This window comes from Mauremys mutica, unplaced genomic scaffold (assembly GCF_020497125.1).
Source record: "Mauremys mutica isolate MM-2020 ecotype Southern unplaced genomic scaffold, ASM2049712v1 Super-Scaffold_100251, whole genome shotgun sequence".
NCBI classification, from domain to species: Eukaryota; Metazoa; Chordata; order Testudines; family Geoemydidae; genus Mauremys; species Mauremys mutica.
This window is the reverse complement of record NW_025423295.1, coordinates 472,649-495,120: the sequence shown is the minus strand read 5'-3', so window position 1 is coordinate 495,120 and position 22,472 is coordinate 472,649. Positions and strand designations below refer to the sequence as shown.

Genomic DNA, 22,472 nt, shown 5'->3' with positions numbered 1-22,472 from the left:
GCCTGAACGGCTAATGAAGCTTTTCCCACACTCACTGCATTCATAGGGCTGCCTCTCCCCTGTGTGGATTCTCTGATGTTTAGAAAGGGCTGAGCTGCAAGTGAAGGTTTTCCCACACTCACTGCAATAAAAGGGCCTCTCCCCTGTGTGGATTCTCTGATGAATAGAAAGGGCTGATCTGTAAGTGAAGGTTTTCCCACACTCACGGCATTCATAGGGCCTCTCCCCTGTGTGGATTCTCTGATGAACAGAAAGGGCTGAGCTGCAAGTGAAGGTTTTTCCACACTCAGTGCATGTATTTTTCCTCTTTCCCATGAGGACTTCCTGCTGTGTTGTGGTTTCCTTGACGCTTTTCTGAGTTCCCCGACAGGAAATAAATGTACCCATTTCCTCCTCTGGCTGGTTTCCTTGCTCTCTTTCTGGTCTGTGCTGAATCTCACAGGATTTTCCCTGCTCATGACTCCAGGACACATTCCTTTTCGATCTTTGCGATAATTCTCTGTGTTTAGCCACTTTCTCAACATTTTCCTGCTGAGAATTCTGCTCCTCTTTCTCACATACCATTGCGTCACCTGCTGTGATACAGATAGAAACCTCAGACAGGGATGGAAAGGGGAATGCCAAACCAAAACAAGTGCTAGAGAGACGTCAAATAAAAATCGGGAACTGAACTCCCCCAAACTCTTCCCTAAACAGGAGAGAGGAGGGGATCAATTCGGCCCTCACATCCCATCCAAACTCACAGGGGAAAGGGAGGAAGCTACTGCCTGGTGTCTGCTAGGGTCTACAGGAAGCCATGAGCTATATTTACCCTGAGGATACGACCCCTGCTAGGGACAATAATGAACTGAGAAACCTTCCAAGGGCTTTGTAGGGCATCCCAGATGTTTCCTTCAGGCACTTACAGATTCTGAGTTGGTTTAATCTTTCCTCACCTGTGCAGGGAACTCTCAGGATCTCTCTTTCCTCTGAACCCTGGAGGTCTGGGACCCATGGCTCATCCCCTTGTTCCAGATGGGAGATTATATGAGGTTTGGAAACTGGAAACCCTGCTCAGATGAAAGAAAACAAAGGAGTTCAGCTGATTTCATATGACTGTGTCATAAAAAACACTATTAATTTAAATTCAGTGCTTACTGTGACCCAGTGTGCCTGGGGCAGTCCACACTGAAAATGCCAAGATCAGGGCAGACTGAAAAAGGGAGAGCAGATGCTCCCAAAACTGGTGGTTAACACGGAAGTTAAATTCACCGATCAGTCACCAAGTGTGCTTCTGATCCCCCACACTGGTTATCGAGAAACTGAAAAAAGACATCACACGGCCCCCTTTACTGCATTCCAGTTCTCTGACTCCCAATCAGCACCTAGGTCCGGCACAGTGAGACGTTATTTAAAAACTCTGCTCACATAAACAAAGTGTTCTTCTGACCACAGAGTCAGACACATTACCAGGTCTGTATAGGTTTGGATCTTACCCAGAATACTATGATGCCAGCCAATCCTTAGCATCTAAACTAAAGGTTTATAAGCAAGAAAGCATCTCAACTAAAGGTTTATTATAAAAGAAGGAAAGAAAAAGGAAGTTGTTAAAATGGGAAAACAGTCAGATACATTCAGAAATCTATATATCTGGTTCTTAGCAGTATTGCTGAGTTTCTGGCTTGAAAGTCTCTTTGGTAATGATTTTTTGCCCCAGATCCCTAAGTGGCCCCCTCAAGGATTGAACTCACAATACTAGGTTTAGCAGGTCAATGCTCAAACCACTGAGCTATCCCTCCCCCCACATCATTCAGTCCTTTGTTCCAGGGTTCAGTTTGTAGAGAAGTTGCTCCAGAGGTAGGAAGAGGGATTGAAGACAAAATGGAGATGATGCAGCTGCCCTTTATATTCCTTTTGCCAAGTGGCTTCTACTTCCTGTGTCCCAAACACAAGCTTCACAGCACATGGCATGGAAAAGCCTTGGAGGTCTCAGTACACAGGCATATCCCTGCATGTCTTGCTGACTCAAGAGGTGTCTCCCCTTGATCCTTTCAATGGGTTCATTGTACAGCTGATGACCCCGGATGGGCCATCGAACAGGCTGGGCAGCGCTGATGCCAATATGTCTGGGGGTGTCACTCAGAAACACTACACAAGTCTGGAATACAGATATACCCTACATATCTATAACTCACAATACAAAGATAGACACAAGATTATCAAACTTGGAAAATCATAACATTTTCATTGACACCTTACATGGCATATCTAGCACGATTCATTGCAATTTCATCATATTGGTATTTATAATAAAATAATAATAATATAAAATGTCTCTCAATTCCATAGAGTGTCACTTAATAAACCAGTGAATTCCCAGGACTGGTTCCCCAGGTGTTTGAAGATGCCGAACACCTTGCTTGTGAAGGATTGAAATACCCACATATATGTTGGGAACACACAGATGGACACTGTGCAAGTCTGTGCCCCTATGTTCACTCTTCTAGAAAATTATGATCAATTTTGTTCATAGTATGTGTCATGGCTGAATCTCCACTCTGTCACTCCGAGTGCAGAAAGTGGGGGCCCGCCAAGATTCTAAAAATTAATTTGTGCAACTCTAATAAGAACATAAGAAAGGCCGTACTGGGTCAGACCAAAGGTCCATCTAGCCCAGTATCTGTCTACCGACAGTGGCCAATGCCAGGTGCCCCAAAGGGAGTGAACCTAACAGACTTTACAAGTAATCTCTCTCCTGCCATCCATCTCCATCCTCTGACGAACAGAGGCTAGGGACACCATTCTTACCCATCCTGGCTAATAGCCATTTATGGACTTAGCCACCATGAATTTATCCAGTCCCCTTTTAAACATTGTTATAGTCCTAGCCTTCACAACCTCCTCAGGTAAGGAGTTCCACAAGCTGACTGTGTGCTGGGTGAAGAACTTCCTTTTATTTGTTTTAAACCTGCTGCCTATTAATTTCATTTGGTGACCCCTAGTTCTTGTATTATGGGAATAAGTAAATAACTTTTCCTTATCCACTTTCTCAACATCACTCATGATTTTATATACCTCTATCATGTCCCCCCTTAGTCTTCTCTTTTCCAAGCTGAAGAGTCCTAGCCTCTTTAATCTTTCCTCATATGGGACCCTCTCTAACCCCCTAATCATTTTAGTTGCCCTCTTCTGAACCTTTTCTAGTGCTAGAATATCTTTTTTGAGGTGAGGAGACCACATCTGTACACAGTATTCAAGATGTGGGCGTACCATGGATTTATATAAGGGCAATAATATATTCTCAGTCTTATTCTCGATCCCCTTTTTAATTATTCCTAACATCCTGTTTGCTTTTTTGACCGCCTCTGCACACTGCGTGGACATCTTCAGAGAACTATCCACGATTACTCCAAGATCTTTTTCCTGACTTGTTGTAGCTAAATTAGCCCCCATCATGTTGTATGTATAGTTGGGGTTATTTTTCCCAATGTGCATTACTTTACATTTATCCACATTAAATTTCATTTGCCATTTTGTTGCCCAATCACTTAGTTTTGTGAGATCTTTTTGAAGTTCTTCACAATCTGCTTTGGTCTTAACTATCTTGAGCAGTTTAGTATCATCTGCAAACTTTGCCACCTCACTGTTTACCCCTTTCTCCAGATCATTTATGAATAAATTAAATAGGATTGGTCCTAGGACTGACCCTTGGGGAACACCACTAGTTACCCCTCTCCATTCTGAGAATTTACCATTAATTCCTACCCTTTGTTCCCTGTCCTTTAACCAGGCTTGTATTAAACCCCCAAATTTACAGCTTTTCTCTGACCTTGGCTTGGTAAATGCTGCCACCACCCAAATGCAAAAACCCCCCAAACCCTTGGACCCAGGAAGGAGCACTTGAGAATTCTTGCCTCTGGGGTAGCCTCAAGCCCTTTCACCTCCCCTCCGGGAAAGAGCTGAGAAAGAAAACAGAGGACATTAGCTGTGGCTACCAGCTAATCAAACAACATGCACAAACCTCTTAGGACACCAAAAATCCAACCCTGTTCTTAAAAGAGGTAAATTTTATTAAAATTGAAAAGGAAAAAAATAAATCTGGAACTTAGGCTTTTGCTAGATCTTAAAAGAAACAATTGTTGTAAGCACCCAAAATAGCTTTCTTGGGGGTTCAGCTTAAAGCTTAGGCCTGGTCTACACTAAAAAGGGGGTTCGAATTAGGGTACGCAAATTCAGCTACGGGAATAGCGTAGCTGAATTCGAAGTACCCTAATTCGAACTACTCACCCGTCCAGACGCGGCGGGGTCGAACTCCGCGGCTCCCCCGTCGACTCCACCACCGCCGTTTGCAGTGGTGGAGTACTGGAGTCGTCCGCGGCGCTTCCGGAGTTTGAACTATCGCGTCTAGATCAGACGCGATAGTTCGAACTCCGAGAAGTCGAACTCACCGCGTCGACCAGGAAGGTAAGTGTAAACGTACCCTTAGAAGCAAAAAAAAGCATCTGGGATAGCACAGAGGAGCTCCAAAAGCCAAAATAAAAAATATAAATCTGATTGTGTTTGTCTAAACTTCCCTGTCCAAAACATTTCTTCTAGGGATGGAAGATGAATTTTCCAACCTGCTTCAAGCCACACACAGCATTGCTACTCTGTGTTGCCTTCTCCGGAGAACAACAGACAAAGGGAAAGTTACTGTCCCATTTAAAAAAGTTCTAGTCTTTCCATTGGCTCTTTTGGTCAGGTGCCCACTCCTTTTCTTTTACCTATGGCCTTGTTAACCCTTTACAGGTAAAGCAAGCAGAGAAGTCACACCACCAAGGATTTTACAGCAATCTGGCTGTCTGGGTGTTTATAAAAGGGAGATCCCTCCCCTTCATTTATCACTATATGGCTTGTGAGGTATCATTTGAAGACAATCTACTGAATATCCTCCTTAAAATGTGTAGCAACACTGTATGTAAAGTTATGAGATTTTACGGCATGATAATACTGAAAAAGTTGCAACCCTAACCCTAAGTTCCTCAGAGATAGCAAGGCAAAAGCTGGTCAAAAAGCCATTCTCCAGGAGGGGGAAGGTGTGAAGAAGACATTTACATTCCATCACAGGGACCACTTGAAGCTCATATCTATGACAGCCTGTCTCCATGATTCAGCTGAGAACTGGATTTGTTTCTAGTACAAAGGACTGAACTATAAAGAGATGTGAGGAAAATGCATGAGACTCTCTCTCTCTCTCCCCCTCCCCTTCCCTCTGCTCATGACAACTCCTGAAGAACTGAATGTAGGCAGCAGGGGCAGGTTAGAGGGATTCCCAGCTGAAAGGAAAGCCAGCCTGTCTCAGCAGATGGTGAGAGAAACATTTGTTTTAAATCCGTTTTAGCTGGTTAACTAGTTTGTGTTTTATCTTGCATTTCTTTTGTAAACAATTCTGACTTTTATGCCTCATTACTTGTAGCCACTGGAAATCTTTTTTTTTTTTCAGTAGTTAACAATCTTGGTTTATTGTTTTATCTAACCAGTGTGGTTGGATTAAAGTGTGTTGGAAACTCCATTTGGAATAACAAGGCTGGTGCATGTCATTTTCCATTGATGAAATAACAGATTTCATATGAGCTCCCACTGTTCAGTAGTGTGCTGGACAGGACAAGATGCACATTTCTGGGGGATGTCTGGGAGCAGAGAATTTTCTGGGGTTCTCCTGTGGGGTACTGTAATTCGGGAGTTGCTGACTAGCAGGACTCAAAACTGTGTAGCTGGGAGCGAGTTACACGCTGGAGACTGCGTGTTACCTGCCCAGGAGTGGCTGCTCTCACAGTAGAGCAGTGTAAAAGGCACCCCAGCCTGGGGAACTGAGGGGACACAGCTGTTCAACAGTCCAGATTGTACTGTGCTTCATGTCACAGACACTCAATTTCAAAGTCTCTTAAAACACATAGAAAGTAAATCCATGTCCCAGAAATTGAAGTCTCCAGAGAGAGGGCAAGTCTCCCTGGCTCTGCTTCTTGCTGACAGACAGGTCCAGAGACAAAGAGAGAGTCCCGGGGAAGCTGGAAACATAAGCGTGGGGCTCAGTGGAGAAAAGGGACAGGAAGGGCAGAGATATTACTGAATGCAGCATCTCAGCACTACTAGATGTCAGGATAACACATATTGCAGCCCACTGGAAAACAATCTCAAATATACATATAAAATGATGGGCTCTAAATTAGTTATTTCCATTGATTTATATAAGGGCAATAAGATATTCTCTGTATTATTGTCTATCCCTTTTTAAATAATTCCTAACATCCTGTTTGCTTTTTTGACTTCCGCTGCACACTGCTGGATGTCTTCAGAGAACTATCCACAATGACAAAAAGATCTTTTTCCTGATCAGCTGTAGCTAAATTTGCCCCCATCATATTGTATGTATAGTTGGGGTCATTTTTTCCAATGTGCATTACTTTACATTTATCCACATTAAATTTCATTTGCCATTTTGTTGCCCAATCACTTAGTTTTGTGAGATCTTTTTGAAGTTCTTCACAGTCTGCTTTGGTCTTAACTATCTTGAGCAGTTTAGTAACATCTGCAAACTTTGCCACCTCACTGTTTACCCCTTTCTCCAGATAATTTATGAATAAGTTGAATAGGATTGGTCCTAGGACTGACCCTTGGGGAACACCACTAGTTACTCCTCTTCATTCTGAAAATTTACCATTTATTCCTACCCTTTGTTCCCTGTCTTTTAACTAGTTCTCAATCCATGGAAAGATCTTCCCTCTTATCCCATGATAACTTCATTTATGTAAGAGCCTTTGGTGAGAGACCTTGTCAAAGGCTTTCTGGAAATCTAAGTACACTATGTCCACTGGATCCCCCTTGTCCACATGTTTGTTGACACCTTCAAAGAACTCTAACAGACTAGTAAGACATGATTTCCCTTTACAGAAACTATGTTGACTTTTGCCCAACAATTTTTGTTCTTCTATGTGCCTGACAATTTTATTCTTTACTATTGTTTCAACTAATTTGCCTGGCACAGACATTAGACTTACCGATCTGTAATTGCCAGGATCGCCTCTAGAGCCCTTTTTAAATATTGGCGTTACATTAGCAATCTTCCAGTCATTGGGTATAGAAGCTGATTTAAAGGACAGGTTACAAACCATAGCTCATAGTTCCCCAATTTCACATTTGAGTTCCTTCAGAACTCTTGGGTAAATACCATCTGGTTCCGGTGACTTGTTACATTTAAGGTTATCAATTAGTTCCAAAACCTCCTCTAGTGACACTTCAATCTGTGGCAATTCCTCAGATTTGTCACCCACAAAAGGTTTGGGAATCTCCCTAACATCCTCAGCCATGAAGACTGAAGCAAAGAATGCATTTAGTTTCTCCGCAATGACTTTATCGTCTTTAAGGGCTCCTTTTGTATCTCAATCGTCCAGGGGCCCCACTGGTTGTTTAGCAAGCTTCCTGCTTTTGATGTACTTAGAAAACATTTTGTTATTACCTTCTGAGTTTTTGGCTAGCTGTTCCTCAAACTCCTTTTTGGCTTTTCTTATTACATTTTTACACTTAATTTGGCAGTACTTATGCTCCCTTCTATATACACCTCACTAGAATTTGACTTCCACTTTTTAAAAGATGCCTTTTTATCTCTCACTGCTTCTTTTACATGGTTAAGCCAAGCCACAGTGGCTCTTTTTAATTCTTTTGCTGTGTTTTTTAATTTGGGGTATACATTTAAGTTGGGCTTCTAATATTGTGTCTTTGAAAAGTGTCCATGCAGCTTGCAGGGATTTCACTCTAGTCACTGTACCTTTTAATTTCTGTTTAACTAGCCCCTCATTTTTGCATAGTTCCCCTTTCTGAAATTAAATACCACAGTGTTGAGTTGTTCTTCCCACCACAGGAATGTTAAATTTTGTTATATTATGATCACTATTTCCAAGCGGTCCTGTTATAGTTACCTCTTGGACAAGATCCTGCTCTCCACTCAGGACTAAATGGAGAGTTGCTTCTCCCCTAGTGGGTTCTTGTACCAGCTGCTCCAAGAAACAGTCATTTAAAGTATTGAGAAATTTTGTCTCTGCGTTTTGTCCTGAGGAGACGTACCCAGTCAATATGGGGATAATTGAAATCTCCCACTATTATGGAGTTCTTTATTTTGTTAGCCTCTCTAACCTCCCTTCGCATTTCATCCTCACTATCACTGTCTTTGACAGGGGGTCGATAATAGATCCCTATTGTTATATTCTTATTAGAGCATGGAATTACTATCCATAGAGATTCTATGGAACATGCAGTTTCATTTAAGATTTTTACTTCATTTGAGTCTACATTTTCTTTAACATACAGTGCCACTCCCCTCCCCACCCTACGAGTATGACCTGCTCTGACCTTCCGATATATTTTGTACCCTGGAATGATTGTGTCCCATTGATTGTCCTCATTCCACCAGGTTTCTGTGATGCCTATTATGTCAATATCCTCTTTTAACACGAGGCACTCTAATTCACCCATCTTATTATTTACACTTCTAGCATTTGTGTACACGCACTTTAAAAACTTGTCACTGTTTATTTGTCTGCCCTTTTCTGACGTGTCAGATTCTGTTGTGTGTGAATGCTTCTCATCTGATCTGGCCCCTACTTTATCCTCTTCCAGCCTCTCTTCCTGACTAAAACTAGAAAAAACTCTATCACTACACTCTCCTCTAAGAGAAGTCTCTGTCTGATCCACGTGCTTCTCTGCAGCCATTGTCTTTCCCCCATCTCTTAGATTAAAAACTGCTCTGCAACCTTTTTAATGTTAATTGCCAGCAGTCTGGATCCACTTTGGTTTAGGTGGAGCCCATCCTTCCTGTATAGGCGCCCCCATCCCCAAAGTTTCCCCAGTTCCTAATAAATCTAAACCCCATCTCTCTACACCATCATCTCATCCACACATTGAGACTCTGAAGCTTTGGCTGCCTACCTACCTGGCCCTGCGCATGGAACTGGGAGCATTTCTGAGAATGCCATCATAGAGGTCCTGGATTTCAGTCTCTTTCCTAGCAGATTAAATTTGGCCTCCAGGACATCTCACCTACCCTTCCCTATGTCATTGGTATCTACATGTACCATGACCACTGGCTCCTCCCCAGCACTACACATAAATCTATCTAGATGCCTTGAGAAATCCGCAACCTACCCACCAGGCAGGCAAGTCACCATACGGTTCTCCCGGTCATCACAAACCCAGATATCCTTGTTTCTAATGATCGAATCTCCCATTACTAACAGCTGCCTTTTCTTAATGAGTGGAGTTCCCTCCCCCGGTGAGGAAACCTCAGTGCAAGAGGTTCTTCCAGATAGTGTTGGGGTGAGGGTCCCAACTATGAGAAGCTTTCCCTCTGCTCCCATTGACTGCTCTCATTCCCTGGGCCTTCCATCCTCCTCAACAGTGCGGGGGACTGTCTGACCGGAGTTGGGACAATTCTATAGTGTCCCGGAAAGCCTCATCAACATACTTCTCTGCCTCCCTTAGCTCCTCCAGTTCCAACACCCTGGCCTCCAAAGCCTCCACATGGTCTCTGAGGGCCAGGAGCTCCTTGCACCAAAGGCACACACACATACATAACATAAAAACGGCCGTACCGGGTCAGATACAAAGGTCCGTCTAGCCCAGTATCCTGTCTACCGACAGTGGCCAATGCCAGATGCCCCAGAGGGAGTGAACCTAACAGGCAATGATCAAGTGATCTCTCTCCTGCCATCCATCTCCATCCTCTGACAGACAGAGGCTAGGGACACCATTCCTTACCCATCCTGTCTAATAGCCATTGATGGACTTAACCACCATGAATTTATGCAGTTCTCTTTTAAACGCTGTTATAGTCCTAGCCTTCACAACCTCCTCAGGTAAGGAGTTCCACAAGTTGACTGTGCGCTGCGTGAAGAAGAACTTCCTTTTATTTTCTTTAAACCTGCTGCCTATTAATTTCATCTGGTGACCCCTAGGAAGCTTCTGTTGATTATGCTGCACTTAAACCTCAGTTTTACTTGAGCAAACAGGAGATATCTGACACTGTGCGATACGGCTCCTGTGCTCTGTTCCCAAAGTGTTCTGCAGCAGGGGAGGGTCTCTGGTAGTGTGTGTGTCACTGGCATATTGGGGTGATGCTGTAACAGGGCAGAGTAGGGGTGGAATTGTGGGGCTGGTGTAAACCTTCTCTCTCCATTTCCCCTTCCAAGAACCGAGGGGACAGTAACCCTTACCCAGTGAGGTCACATTCTCATAGTTCTCCTGCATGACGTCTCTGTAGAGGGCTCTCTGAGCGGGGTCCAGCAGAGCCCACTCTTCCCTGGTGAAATACACAGCCACCTCCTCGAAGGTCACTGGCCCCTGAAAGCGCAAGAGTCCAACACTCAATACCTGCTGCCCCATTCACAGCCCCACCATTTGTGGGGAGAGGAGCCCATCAAAGGGAAGCCCTGGGTGGATTGCAGTCAACAAAGTCCCACCCCCACCCTGCTCAGAGCATCCAGGAAACATCAGAGTGAGGCGACAAAGAGAGAGCCCCTTATCTCTCCCAGCAGATCCATCACACACCTACTAGCCACAGACTGATAGAGGAGAGGGAGGCCCTAGCAGGGACCAGGGAGAGCTCCCTGGTAGGAAGCCCAACACCCTCCTCATTGTGAGGAGCTGGATATGAAGGGAGGGGAATCTCCCCTAACCCTCACTGGTGGGTGCCCCCTTCATATCTCACAGCAGCCGCTGGTTAGTCGGGTCAGGCTCCAGCACTATGAGTCTGGTCAGTTTTCCCAGCCCCATTCACGTGGGTTATTTTCTGCTCCACAAACTAGAGCATTTCCACCTCCGAACCTCCTGGGTCTGTTCCTAGAATCTAGGCCACTTATAAAACAACTCCCAGCAGGTCTGTCACACCCTGCCCTCCCTTTCTCCACCCTGTGCATTTCCTGCCCCGCGCCAACCTCCAAACCAGACTGTGCAAACCTGCCCATCTCCACTGTATTTGCTGTCCCTCTCTCTCCTGTAGGAACACACCAAACCCCTCCCTCAAAAAAATAATCCCTACCTGAGCTGGCTCCACTGCAGCCATTTCTCTTCCCTGTGTCATGGGAGGATGGGATGAGCTGGAGAAAAACATGGACGTCGTTCTGCAGCCTGGCAGGGCAAGAAGGGCAGTTGTGGAGGTTTCAGAACAGGCTTTAGTTAATTTCACATCACAATTCCCCCAGGCCCTTTCCCTACACACAGACATCGTAGACTCTGCCATGCTGGGAACATGCTTGATCTCTTTAATTACAGTGTAGACCTGGCCCCTCCTGCCAGGCTAAGCCCACAGAGACATTTTTAACCTCCCTTCTCCCTCCCCTCACCCCGTAACAAAGTCTCTGAACACAAGGCTAGAAAAGAGCAGAACCAAAGGAGTCACTGTGGGGGATTCCCTCGGACACTGACCCCCCGGCAGTCACACCCCAGCAGGGGGAATATGGAGTCAAGAACCAGCTTTTCCTCTGTCTGATCCTTTTCTTGATCACTGGAAAGTGGTTCTGCCCAGGGATGCTGCAATACATGCCTGGTCTCCCAGATCACAATGGAGGCTGCAGCGTCTGACCCAGGAAGCTGAACCCCAATATCCCGGGCAGAGAGGGACAGAGCGTTTGAGCAGCTTCCCTCCTTTAGCTCTCTGGGGAGAGCAGCTAATGAGAGCCCCTCCTCACAGGGAGAACTGCTGATCTCATTTGCCCCACTGTCCATCTGGAGTCACTCCTTGTCTTTCCATGCAGTGACTCTGGATTAACAATGGTCTCAATGAAACCAGATTTCAGAATGAATGAGTCCAGAATGTTGTGGAAGAGACCATTGTGTGGCATTTCTAGCCCCCTTCCCACCTGCCGCTCCCCCAAGATCTAGTATAAGGACTCGGGGCACAAATTTTCCCAATGGAACTGGAAGGTCCTGGAGTTTTCAAGATGTTTGATAAGTGGCTAGAAAGTTATCATGGTGACTGGGCCTGGCTGGGGAATGCTGGGATGTGCTTGGAGTCAGGATTCTGGCACAAGCTGATGAGCTAGAAGGAGCATGGTTAGTAGCAGCCCCCAGAGCCTCCATCCAGGGCCCCCCAGACACCCCCAGTACCCAGAGCCCAGACCCCGCAGCCAGAGTCCCACCAGATATTCCCTGGGACCCAACCCCCAAAATCCCTGAACAGGAACTCCAGATACCCCTCAGCACCCCACTGGCCAGAGAACCCCCACCAGACCATCACTGGCAGGCTGGGAATCCTAAAGGTTCCCCCCACCAAGAGCCCCCAATAGCCAGGGACCACCCCCCCAGGGGACCCCTCACTGGGAATTCAGTCCCTCACTGGCTGCCCAGGATTCCCCGCCTGCCTGCCTAGGACCCCACCTGCCCTCCAGCAGGACCTGCCAGGCCGTTTGCCTGGGACCCCCTGATGCTTTACAATGGGACCCCTCCCTCTGCTTGCCTGGCATCCCGACCTAGCGCCTGGCACCCCCTCCCCCCCAGTTCTGTGCATTGGGCACGACGGAGCCCCTGGCACAGCACCAGGCTCCCTCCAGCCCCCTGCCCTGCCTCCCCAAGAGACGCCCACCCTCACTGTTCTGCACCAACAAGTCCCAGTGCTACCCACCTCCAGGACCCACAGCCTCAGGGCTGGGCACATCAGAACCCACCCCCCCAAACCTCCAGAACCCCCTTCCCAGTCACCCAGAGGCCTCCCCCTCCCACAATGCCCCTTCAGCTCCAGCTGCAATCTCCCCACACAGACACCCCATCCCCTACCCCAGCAACAGTTACCTCACTGTGTCTGCTAAGTGGATAGAAAGTTATCACTGCCCCCTGCTGGCCAGTCACCCGGGCAGAGGGATCCCTGGGATGGGCAGGTGGCTGTGTTGGTAGTTGGGGGCAGTAACTGGGACACCGGGGTCCGGGCAGCCCCCATGGGGGACACGTGCCCCTCCCGCCCCCGCCCTGGCAGAGAACCGGCATCCCCCCCCCCCCGCCAGGGGCAGCCACGTGCTGGGGACTGACCCGGGGCAACAATTTCCCACCTGGACAAGGACAAATCGCTGCAGGTAAAACGGGGGGGGGACCCCCCATAGGAGAGATTTTAAATGGACATTGGAGACTGATGGAGAGACCGGGGGGGGGAACAGGGGAGCCGAGAGAGCGGATCGGGGGGGGGGGCGAATCTCCCCGGATGTTACAGCCCGAGCGAGACCCCGAGAGAGAAACGGGGCAGAACCGGAGAGACTCTGTACCGGGGGCGAGAGGCGCCAACAGGGACAGGAGCCAATTAACTCCCCCCCCACCCCCCCGCCCGACTCCCCCCCTCTGACCCCCCCGCGTCCCACCGACCTTCCGCCCCCACCCCCCCAATCCCAGCGGGGGGGGGCGGATCCTGCTGCGGCTCCCGGGCCCCAGGCTCCGCCCCCCCCCATCCCAGATGCAGCTCCTGGGGCCGAGGCAGCTCCGAGGCTTCTCCCAGGTTCCCCGGGGCAGAGTCACGTGCCCCCCCCCCCCCCCCGGGGTCTCTCACTCAGCGGCTCGCACGGAGGCGGCAGCAGCAGCTTTGTTCTCCCGCCCCCAGCGGGGCTCGCACGGAGCATGCGCAGTTCCAGCTACTGACCCCTCCCTCACCTGGGCTGGAGAGGGCGGACGCGCCCCCGGGGCAGGCTGGGAGATGTAGTTCCGGGCTCTCAGAGGAGCGGAAGTGACGTCGGCGAGGGAGGCGGAGAAGGGTTTGTGCCGCTGGGGCTCTGGGCATGCGCAGATTGGCTAGAGAGACCTTCATTAACCCCCCCGTGGGAAAGGGGCGGGGGGGGGAGCCGGTGACCCTCGAGGAGCGCGGAGAGAAAGGGGGGGGCTGAGATCCCCTCGGATTTACCGCTGCCTCCCCCCGTGGGGGCCCCCCCCGCCCCCTTTCTCCCTAGAGCCACGAGCAGCCCCCAGGGTGACCCCCCCTCCCCCAACCCCTGAGAAGTTCCCTGCCCCCCCCCCCGATTGTGCCCCATTTTCTCTCCCCTTCACCAGTGTCCAGCTCTCCCTGGGGCTGGTGGGGGCCCTGGGGGTGTCTGGGCCCCTGGCCAGGGGCTCTGGGGACTGGGGGCCAGGGAAGATCTGGCAGGACCCTGGCTGGGGCTGTGGGGGTGTCTGGGGCCCCGGCTGTGGGGTCTGGGCTCTGGGTACTGGGGGGTGTCTGGGGGCTGCTGCTAACCCTGATCCTGCTCCCGGATCAGTTTGTGCCACAATCCTGGCTCCAAGCGCGGCCAGGCAGCCCCCAGCCAGGCCCACTCACCCTGGTAACTTTCTATCCACTTACCAAACACTATCAGGTGAAATCACAGATTTTGCTTTTCTCCTTTCCAAGGTAAGCAACCCCCCTCCCCCCCAGGCGGAGCTGGTAGCGCGGCCCTGCCCGGGCTGCAGAGGAGGGGCCGCTTCTCGGAGTGCACCGGCGGGGACAAGCGGAGGAGAAGCGGCCCCTCCTCTGCAGCCCGGGCAGGGCTGCGCTACCGGCTCCTGCCTTTCCGCGGTAAGCAACCCCCCCCCCCAGGCGGGAGCCGGTAGCGCAGCCCTGCCCCTGTCCTGCGGGCAGCGGCCACCCCCAAACCTCCAGACCAACCGGTAGCGAGCTGCGGGCCGCCTCCCGGGGGGGCTAGGGCGGCGCTGCGCTGCTCGGGGGGGCGGGGGCTCGGGCTGCGGTCGGCGCCGCTGGGGGGGGGGGCGGCGCTCTTCTTTTCTGCCTGGGGCGGCAGAAAAGCTAGAGCCGGCCCTGTTTGCTACTGATGGGTCTAGAAAGCATTTGTCAAGTGGAAGATGCTGTTTCTGGGGGATTGCTCCCAAGATCCAGTACTTTGGGTTCAAACGTCTCCCAGCTTCCTTGGGGAAAATAACACCAAGGCTTTGTTGCAATATACAAGAAGGAAGGAGTTTTTCCACCCCAGATGGGACTTGAACCCACACTCTCTGGCTTAGGAAGCCAATGTCTTATCCATTAGGCCACTGGGGCCCTAAAGAGCAGTAAAAAGAAGGATGGAAATTCCCTCTCAGGATTGCACATTCCTCACATTCACTCAGAAGCCAAATACCCATTTAATGGCCTTACAGAAACGTCTGCATCCCCTGGCAGTGAGGCACCTGGGCAGGTTGCTGACAGAGCTGAGCACCACCTTTCTGCCGGCCATCTTTAGAGAAGAACCCCACCCTAGAGTCACCCCTCCCTCCTTCAGCACCTCCACGGCTGTGGCTCTGAGTGGCAGTAGGATGATTAGGGGGCGAATCCGGGGCTGGAAGGGGGGTAAGGTCGGCCTGTAAGGAGTAACCAGGTGGGGCAGACCCAGGGGGAGGCTGTGGGCTGCTGGTCGGTTGTTGGGATCCGAGCTCTAGATCAGAGCTGCACAGTGACCTGACACCCAGGGTTATAGGGCCGACATAGTGACCCCCTTACTGGCCTCGGTGACCCCCAAACCCTTGTTACTAAGGGCATTGAGGAGTCTCTGTCCATTAATAACTTCTGGGAGGTCCCCAGCAGGCTGCGGGCGTCAGCCGCCTCCTGCCTCACAGGTTAGACTCTTGGCGCTGTGCCAGCCGCCTCCTCGCGTGCAGGCCCAGTGTAAGAAGCAGGAGGCCTGGTGCTGGCAGAAGAGGGTTTTGATTAATCGACCTCTGTGTGATGGGCACAGGACGCTTCCACTCAGTAGCATAGCTGGGGGGGAGCGAGGGGAGCAGCTAAGGGCGTCGGGTTCCTCCGGTGGGGTGTGGAGCAGCCGTTCGTTTTCCTGTTCGCACTCCTCTGTGGTGTGAAAATTGGGGAGGGGAGGCAGAAGCCCCACTTCCCTCCCGAAATGACGCCCAGTGGGGGACGCCAGGACAACGGGGGGGGGGGGGGGGGCAAGTGGTGGCCAGACTCTCACCGCCAGGGTCTAGTCTAGCTCAGGGTGCAGCTCAACCTCCTCCCCGCGCCACTGGCCCCCAGTCCCCTTCCACCACCAGGTCAACCCGGGCACTAGGGCAGGAACAGGGTGAGGCAGCAAGTCAAGCTGAGCAAGGCAGGCAAAAGCGAGTCTTGTCTTCATGGGCCGCTCCCAATGACGTCCTTTGTGTGTAACTGCTGCAAAAACATCCCGGACAGAGAAGCAACAGGCCAAAATGTTGCCATGCAGCTGTCAAAGTAGCTCAGTTGGGAGAGCGTTAGACTGAAAATCTAAAGGACCCTGGTTCAATCCCAGGCTTTGGCAGGTACTTTCATCCCTCGGGGGGGCTTGTATTTCTGGGAGCACAGTGGTCCTTGCACCCAAGGTGAGTCCCTGAGCTTGGGCTCTGCAGTAGGAAAAGATACTGTGGGCTTCTGCCCCTAATTGGCTGGCCTGACATTTAACAATGAGGGACAGGAGCTGTCTCTCCTAAGTGACTTATTGGTGGACCCAATATGGCAGGAAGAGAGTGCTAGAGGGGGTGCTGGGCAGTGACAGGCAGGTATAGAGGATGGAAACTCTTCTGTGCAGCTGAGGGAGGGCAGTGCCAGGGAAGGGGCATGTGTGAAAGTGGCCATGTGGAGGGGAGTTGGGGGCCCAGGAGGAGGCACTTGATGTTCAGTGTCTTGGAGCAGCTGGGCTTGGACATGGTGGGTGTTCAGGAAATGCACATTAACAACTCTAGGGTAGCTTGATGGGCAGAGGGTGATTGGAGGAAGGGCCCATCTCTCTGGTCCTCCGGGCCAGGGAAGAATGATGGGGTTGGAGTCTTGTTCTTCACATTCACAGTGCGAGTACAGAAGGGGCTGGAGCTCCAACGAGGGAGAGCATTACTGGTGGGCTTTGTGCTCCATGGCACTGGTTACGGCTATATTAGTGTGTATGGTCCCCAGTTAAGGCATGAAAGGAAAGTTCTATGAAGGAACTGGCTCCCTTCTTCTAGACCGCACGGTGTTGTGGGGGTGGGGATTTCAATTGTTGCAGCCGGCCTGAGGACTGCTGGTCCTGTTTTCCCGACCGTCAGAGGAAACTCTTCTACGATGAGCACTACCTGGTGCAGGTCTGTAGCGAGGTCGGATAGAGAACGTGTTTCTGCACAGTGGAAGCAGTGGAGGGTGGGCAGTAACCTCCTATTCCTCTGACCCGAGCTCACACCAGCCGCAGAGGGGATACACCTTTCTGCGGGGACAGGCCAGGAGTCGCACTGACCGGATTTCCGTGAAGGAGAGCATGTCGACAGCCCAGTGCAGGGTTGTGCCAATGGACTGTTCGGATCACGCAGCTCTCACCGTGTGCTCAATGTGGGCAATTCCCTGACCCAGGGCAGAGGATATTGGAAGCTGAACATCCAGAGCTTGCAAGATAAAGGAGCAGGGGGGCGAGGCCTGGAGGTGTTGGCAGAACAGGAAAGCATCAGAGGGTTCTGTGGTTACCAGGGGGATTGGTGGGAGTCGGTGAGGGAGGAGTTGGCGGCTTTGTTCCGGCGGCTGGGGAAACACCACAACATTAAAGAAACCAACAGTGCCAAGTCCTGCAGTGTCACCTGTGGGATTTCCACAAGACCATCCAGGCAGGGGAGCCAGTCAGCGTGTGACTGTACGACCGGATCAAGCGACAGCTGCCCGAGTTCCAGGAGAGGAGGCTGCAGTTGGCTGATATGAGCGGGAGCATCGAGTGAAGGGAGGAGCAGACTCCCCTGACATTTTTGCAGCCTGCAGGAAATGGAGACAAAGCAGGGGGATGCAGGGACTCAGGGCAGGACCCACGGATCCGGTAGTGCAGGACCACAGTCATTGGAGGAGGAGAGAGAGTCCAGCGAGAGGAAGCTGATGGTGAGAAGCAATAAGTGCAGAGTGCAAACCAGCCAAGAGTCACAGGGGTCTAGAAAGTGAAATAGCAGTAGGTCCCATGGTGTAATGGGCAGCACTCAGGACTCTGAATCCTGGAATCTGAGTTCAAATCTCAGTGGGACCTCGTGGCGATATGTTGCTTTGCTACAAAGCACTGGAGCTCAATGTATTTGGCTACTTTCTCTCAGGGTGAACTAGAGTGAGGTTTTTCCCTCCTGCTGGGTGACTGATCCCCACTGGAGATAGGTCTTTGGTCCGGCTGGTTCAATGGGCTGGGGCTATAGGTTGGGGTCCTAGAACTTAACAGTCTGGCTAGAGATTCCTGTGGGTTGACCATATGGTTGCTTCTTGCTGCTTCACCTGATACCCACAACTTTGGTCCCTGCAGCTGCCACACTCTTCCTCTTGCCCACACGGCATTTAAAGGAAGGAGGGCCAGGGCCAGGCTTCCCAGTCAGGGCTAGGCAGGAGGGAGGCAGAGTCCCAGGCTGGAGCCCAACACACCTCTCCTCCTCTGGGCACCTGGGGTGTTGTTCCCCCCTGTTCAGGCACCCCTGGGGCCCTGCACTTCACACAACTCTCCCTGATTTCAGCTGTTCGTGAGGGAGCCTCACTGCTAGCGCAGACTGGGCAGTTTCTTGCATGAGAGACACTGTCACAAAGAAGGACTAATGCTTAGAGCTGGTTCTCAGTGATTTCAGATCTGTTGGTCTGCAGCAAGACTCTCCATTGAGTCTTAACCAGCTCTGTTATTACACAGGGAAGAACAAAAGGGTCAAATGGGGCCTGCAAGCCTTAAGAAGAATCCACCCCACCGAGTACAACACTTGTCGCTACCTGCTCTCAACCCCACTGAGAATGTTTTGGGGTCAGTCCTCGCCTGTATCAGCCTAGGGGTCTCAGAGAATGCTAATTAACAGGTGCTCCAGTGGTGCAATTGGTTAGCGCGCAGTACTTATAGGGCAGTGCTGAGAGGAGCGATGCTGAGGTTGTGAGTTCAAACCTCACCTAGAGCACTGGTTTTCATTAACCAAGTGGTGTCACCCCCTCATTTGGCCTGTGGGATGTAGAATTCCAGCTCTGGGGACCCTCAGGAGGGGGCTAATAAAAATGCCCCCTTCACTTATTACCTCCTCTCCAGGTCAGAATCTACCATCCTTTCTCCCCCCCAGCCCCTGTGCCAGGATCCCTCAAGCAGAGCCTGGAGTCCTGCCCCTGGCATCTGTACTATTGACAAACACTAAGTGACAGGGACAAAACACTCAAATCCCGCCTGGTGCTGGGAGCCAAGTTTGCACTTCAAATTCTGTCGTTGGTACATTTCCAGGCCTGGGAATGTCCCACAACAGCATTTAATGGGAAGCTGCCTGCCGAACAGTTACACTGCACAGAGCTCCTGCGGAGGAGGGGTGGGAATTAGTAACATTTTGAGGATCGTTTGGGAAATGAGCCTTTGCTGACAACGTTTGTCTCTGTTCATATTTCACCTTCAGGTGTTATGTTGAGGGATCTTTAGTATAGTTTTGTGAGGTTAATAACTATCTCCTCAACTTTATTTACTCAACTTAAAAATTGGTGTCACTTGATTTTTGCATCTCCCTGTGAAAATACAACTGACCCGTGTGGCTTTCTACAGGGAGTCATGATGTTAAAGTTGGGGAATTCAGTCTCTGTACTTTGTGGGGGGTGGGTTGTTACTTTTTTACAGCTGCCTCAGGGCCAGGCACACCGGGCTGTTACCTGCACCCACTGTCATTGCCAGGGGCCCCTGCTGAACCCTGGGCGGCTGCACTGCAGTGCTGGGGTGACTGCAGGTGGAGAAACTGCTGTGGAGCAATGTAGACCAGGTGCAGGAAGGAAACGGGGTCACTATTCTCATTCTGAACTGCACAGTTTTCCAAATTTGGGACTAGATTCATGGATTCTTAGACTTAAGGTCAGAAGGGACCATTATGATCATCTAGTCTGACCTCCTGCACAATGCAGGCCGCAGAATCTCACCCACCCACTCCTGTAACAAACCCATAACCTATGTCTGAATTATTGAAGTCCTCAAATTGTGGCTTAAAGAGCTCAAGGTGCAGGGAATCCTCCAGCAAGTGACCCGAGCCCCATGCCGCAGAGGAAGTCGAATGTCTGAGACCAATTCTAGGGGAAGGTGAACGCAGAGCAATGACACTGGAGATGCCCAGACCTCCATTGGGGGCAGCGTGGAAATTAATAATGGGAAGATCATTTGTGAAATTAGTCGTCACTGACAAGATTTGTCTCTGTTCCTATTTCACGCTATGGTGTTAGTTAGAGGAATCAGTACAGATTTTTACTATATTAATTAAACACTTAATTTTATTTAATCAAGCCAAAAACTTAGTATCACTTATTTTTCCTCTGTCCTAGCAAGAATGAATTGAATTTTGGGACTTTCTGGAAAGTGCAGCGAGATTAAATGTGGGGAATTCAGTCTGTGTGTTTGTGAGCTGATGTTTTCCTCTCACAGGTCAGTGCCTGCATTGAAATACCCAGAGGGATCTAAGGGCTGGTGTACGCTGGGCACTGAACTGGCAAAGCGATGTCTCTCAGGGTGTGACCCCCGCACAAACCCATAGAGTTAAGGTGACCAAAGCCCGGGTTAGATAGTGCTAAAGAAAAGGAAGAATTGTTCTGTCCATGCAGCTATTACAGGGATAGGAAAATCCCTCCAGTCACTGTCTACTCCAAAGTGCTATAGCAGGGCCACAGCAGCGTTTTAAGTGTAGACAGAGTGAAACTAGATTTATCTCCAGTTCGCGCTGGCAGGGATGCAGGTGCCACGTCCCCTCTGTCTGACCATTGCCATTGCAGGAGAGAAGGGTTCACTGGAATCGAATGCCCTGGCTCAGACCAGAGACACAGGGAAGTTTTGCTGTTCACGGATCTGTGCAAACGAAATTGTGTCTCTGTGTGAACTTGAGGCAGGAAATGAAACACCCACTGCCCTAAGGAATGTGGGTGAAGGACTCGGTCTGAGCAATGATTTAAAAGGGGTTTGTTTCAATTTATTGACCTGATTAAAACTATGGCTAAAAGCCCCCTGTACCAGGGGCTGTGGGACAGGACAGGCAGTTCTGTGCAGAGTGTTCAGAGCTGCCCCGTATCTGCCCTTTCTCTGCACCGCCCCTGCTCCCAGAATGCACCAGGCCCTGGACTGAACTCTTCCCCTGCCGGCCAAGCTGGTTTCGTTTGCCGTGACCCTGTTGGCTTGGCAGGCGGGGAAGTGACAGTCCCACCCCAGAGCCAACGCCCCCCTGTCACCCTGCCCCCTGACCCCCAGCAGCGCAGGTCAGCCAGGAGCTGGGCCCTGCCAGGCACTCAGGGGCGTCTCCCCTGCAGCTGGGGGCTCTCCCCAGCGTGGTCTGTGGGAGCTCGCGCACTAATGGGGCAGCGGCAGCAGCCGCATGGTGGGTTGGGCTGGTGACCCGGGTCCATCTCCTGGGGTTGGCTGGGTTCATGCTCAGGCGACTGGCCCCAGCCACCGGCCGAGCCCCACGGCCACGCTGCTGCTGTTACCGCACTAGCCCCTCACGCCCCCATTCCCTCACTGAAGCCAGGAGAAGGTTTCCAGGGAGAAGGGGGGGGGGGTTGACCCCAATATCCCAGAGCTGATTCTCCCCACAAAGGGGTGTGTGCATGTGGTGGGTGCCATGTGCAACGCCCTGTGCCCATGAGGAGGGGACCGGAGCTCTGCCGGCAGGAAGATTTATCCTGCAGGAGCCCTGCCTCCCTCCCCCAGCGGTTCCCCTGGAGCAGAGAAGCTTTGAATCCTCGCTGAAGACTAGAGACGCCCGAGCAGCACAAGCTGCCTGGCAGAGGTTCTGGATCAGGGTCTCACGGGCACATTGGGTTCATTCCCTCAGGGCTGCCCTGCCCAGTGCCAGGGCTGCTCTCACTCCCCAGCACAGAGGGGGCTGCCGGCTCTTTGCCAAGCTGGGTCCCAGCTCAAGGCAGATTTAACACTGGCAGGGGGCCCAGGTATGTGCTGGTGCCGCTCAGGGAGGGAATCTGGGCCAAAGACGGATTAGAAATTGGGTAATACTAAAGTGGGACTAGAAAGACCCTTGCTGGGACGTGGCGGGTAGGTAGCCCCCATTGTGTACCGTGCCCTCGCCGAGAAGTCTCTGGGAGAGTGGATTCTTCCTGATGGGCCACCAGCACGTCTCGTTGGTCCTGATGTCGGCTGCTCCTTTGTAGATAATGACAAGCTAGTTGTGGGCCTTCCCCACTCACCCCATAGCTCCGGGATGCACAGACAGCAATACTGGTGTGGAAGAAACAAACTCCACTCCCAGGTTTCAAGATCCTTAAGATCACTGACTTGCCAATGTGATTGTCAGGGGGTATAGCTCAGTGGTAGAGTGTTTGACTACAAATCAAGTGCTCCTTGGTTCAAATCTAAGTGCCTCCTTAAATGCCTGGCACTTCAACAAAAATAATTCCATATCCCTTTCCATTATGTTCAGGAGCTGCCCTGATTAGGGATGCCTGAAATGAATGGAAACACTCAACACTTTCCTGTGCAAATGCATAAAAACCTAGCAAACATGTCCCTCCACTGAAATCAGTTCCAATCCTCTAAGTGTCTAGTTTATGTTTTCATCAGTTAAACAAAGGC

The 22,472-nt window shown here is 50.8% G+C and overlaps 1 long non-coding RNA gene and 5 other non-coding genes across 6 annotated transcripts; 4 read left to right on the top strand and 2 right to left on the bottom strand.

Annotated features, from left to right (window-relative positions):
* Positions 1 to 516: 516 nt before the first annotated feature.
* LOC123360346 lies at positions 517 to 10,276 on the bottom strand. Its single transcript, XR_006576003.1, has 3 exons — positions 10,224 to 10,276; positions 936 to 1,049; positions 517 to 575 (listed from the first exon to the last, which is right to left on the bottom strand). It is a non-coding gene; the product is annotated as an uncharacterized LOC123360346 (long non-coding RNA).
* Positions 10,277 to 14,937: 4,661 nt separating this feature from the next.
* Positions 14,938 to 15,010, bottom strand: TRNAR-CCU. Its single transcript has one exon. It is a non-coding gene; the product is annotated as a tRNA-Arg (tRNA).
* A 1,155-nt stretch (positions 15,011 to 16,165) lies between these two features.
* Positions 16,166 to 16,238, top strand: TRNAF-GAA. The gene has a single exon. It is a non-coding gene; the product is annotated as a tRNA-Phe (tRNA).
* Positions 16,239 to 17,876: 1,638 nt separating this feature from the next.
* TRNAQ-CUG lies at positions 17,877 to 17,948 on the top strand. Its single transcript has one exon. It is a non-coding gene; the product is annotated as a tRNA-Gln (tRNA).
* Positions 17,949 to 18,746: 798 nt separating this feature from the next.
* Positions 18,747 to 18,840, top strand: TRNAI-UAU. Its single transcript has 2 exons — positions 18,747 to 18,784; positions 18,805 to 18,840. It is a non-coding gene; the product is annotated as a tRNA-Ile (tRNA).
* Positions 18,841 to 22,193: 3,353 nt separating this feature from the next.
* On the top strand, positions 22,194 to 22,265 carry TRNAC-ACA. The gene has a single exon. It is a non-coding gene; the product is annotated as a tRNA-Cys (tRNA).
* The last annotated feature ends 207 nt before the right edge of the window (positions 22,266 to 22,472 follow it).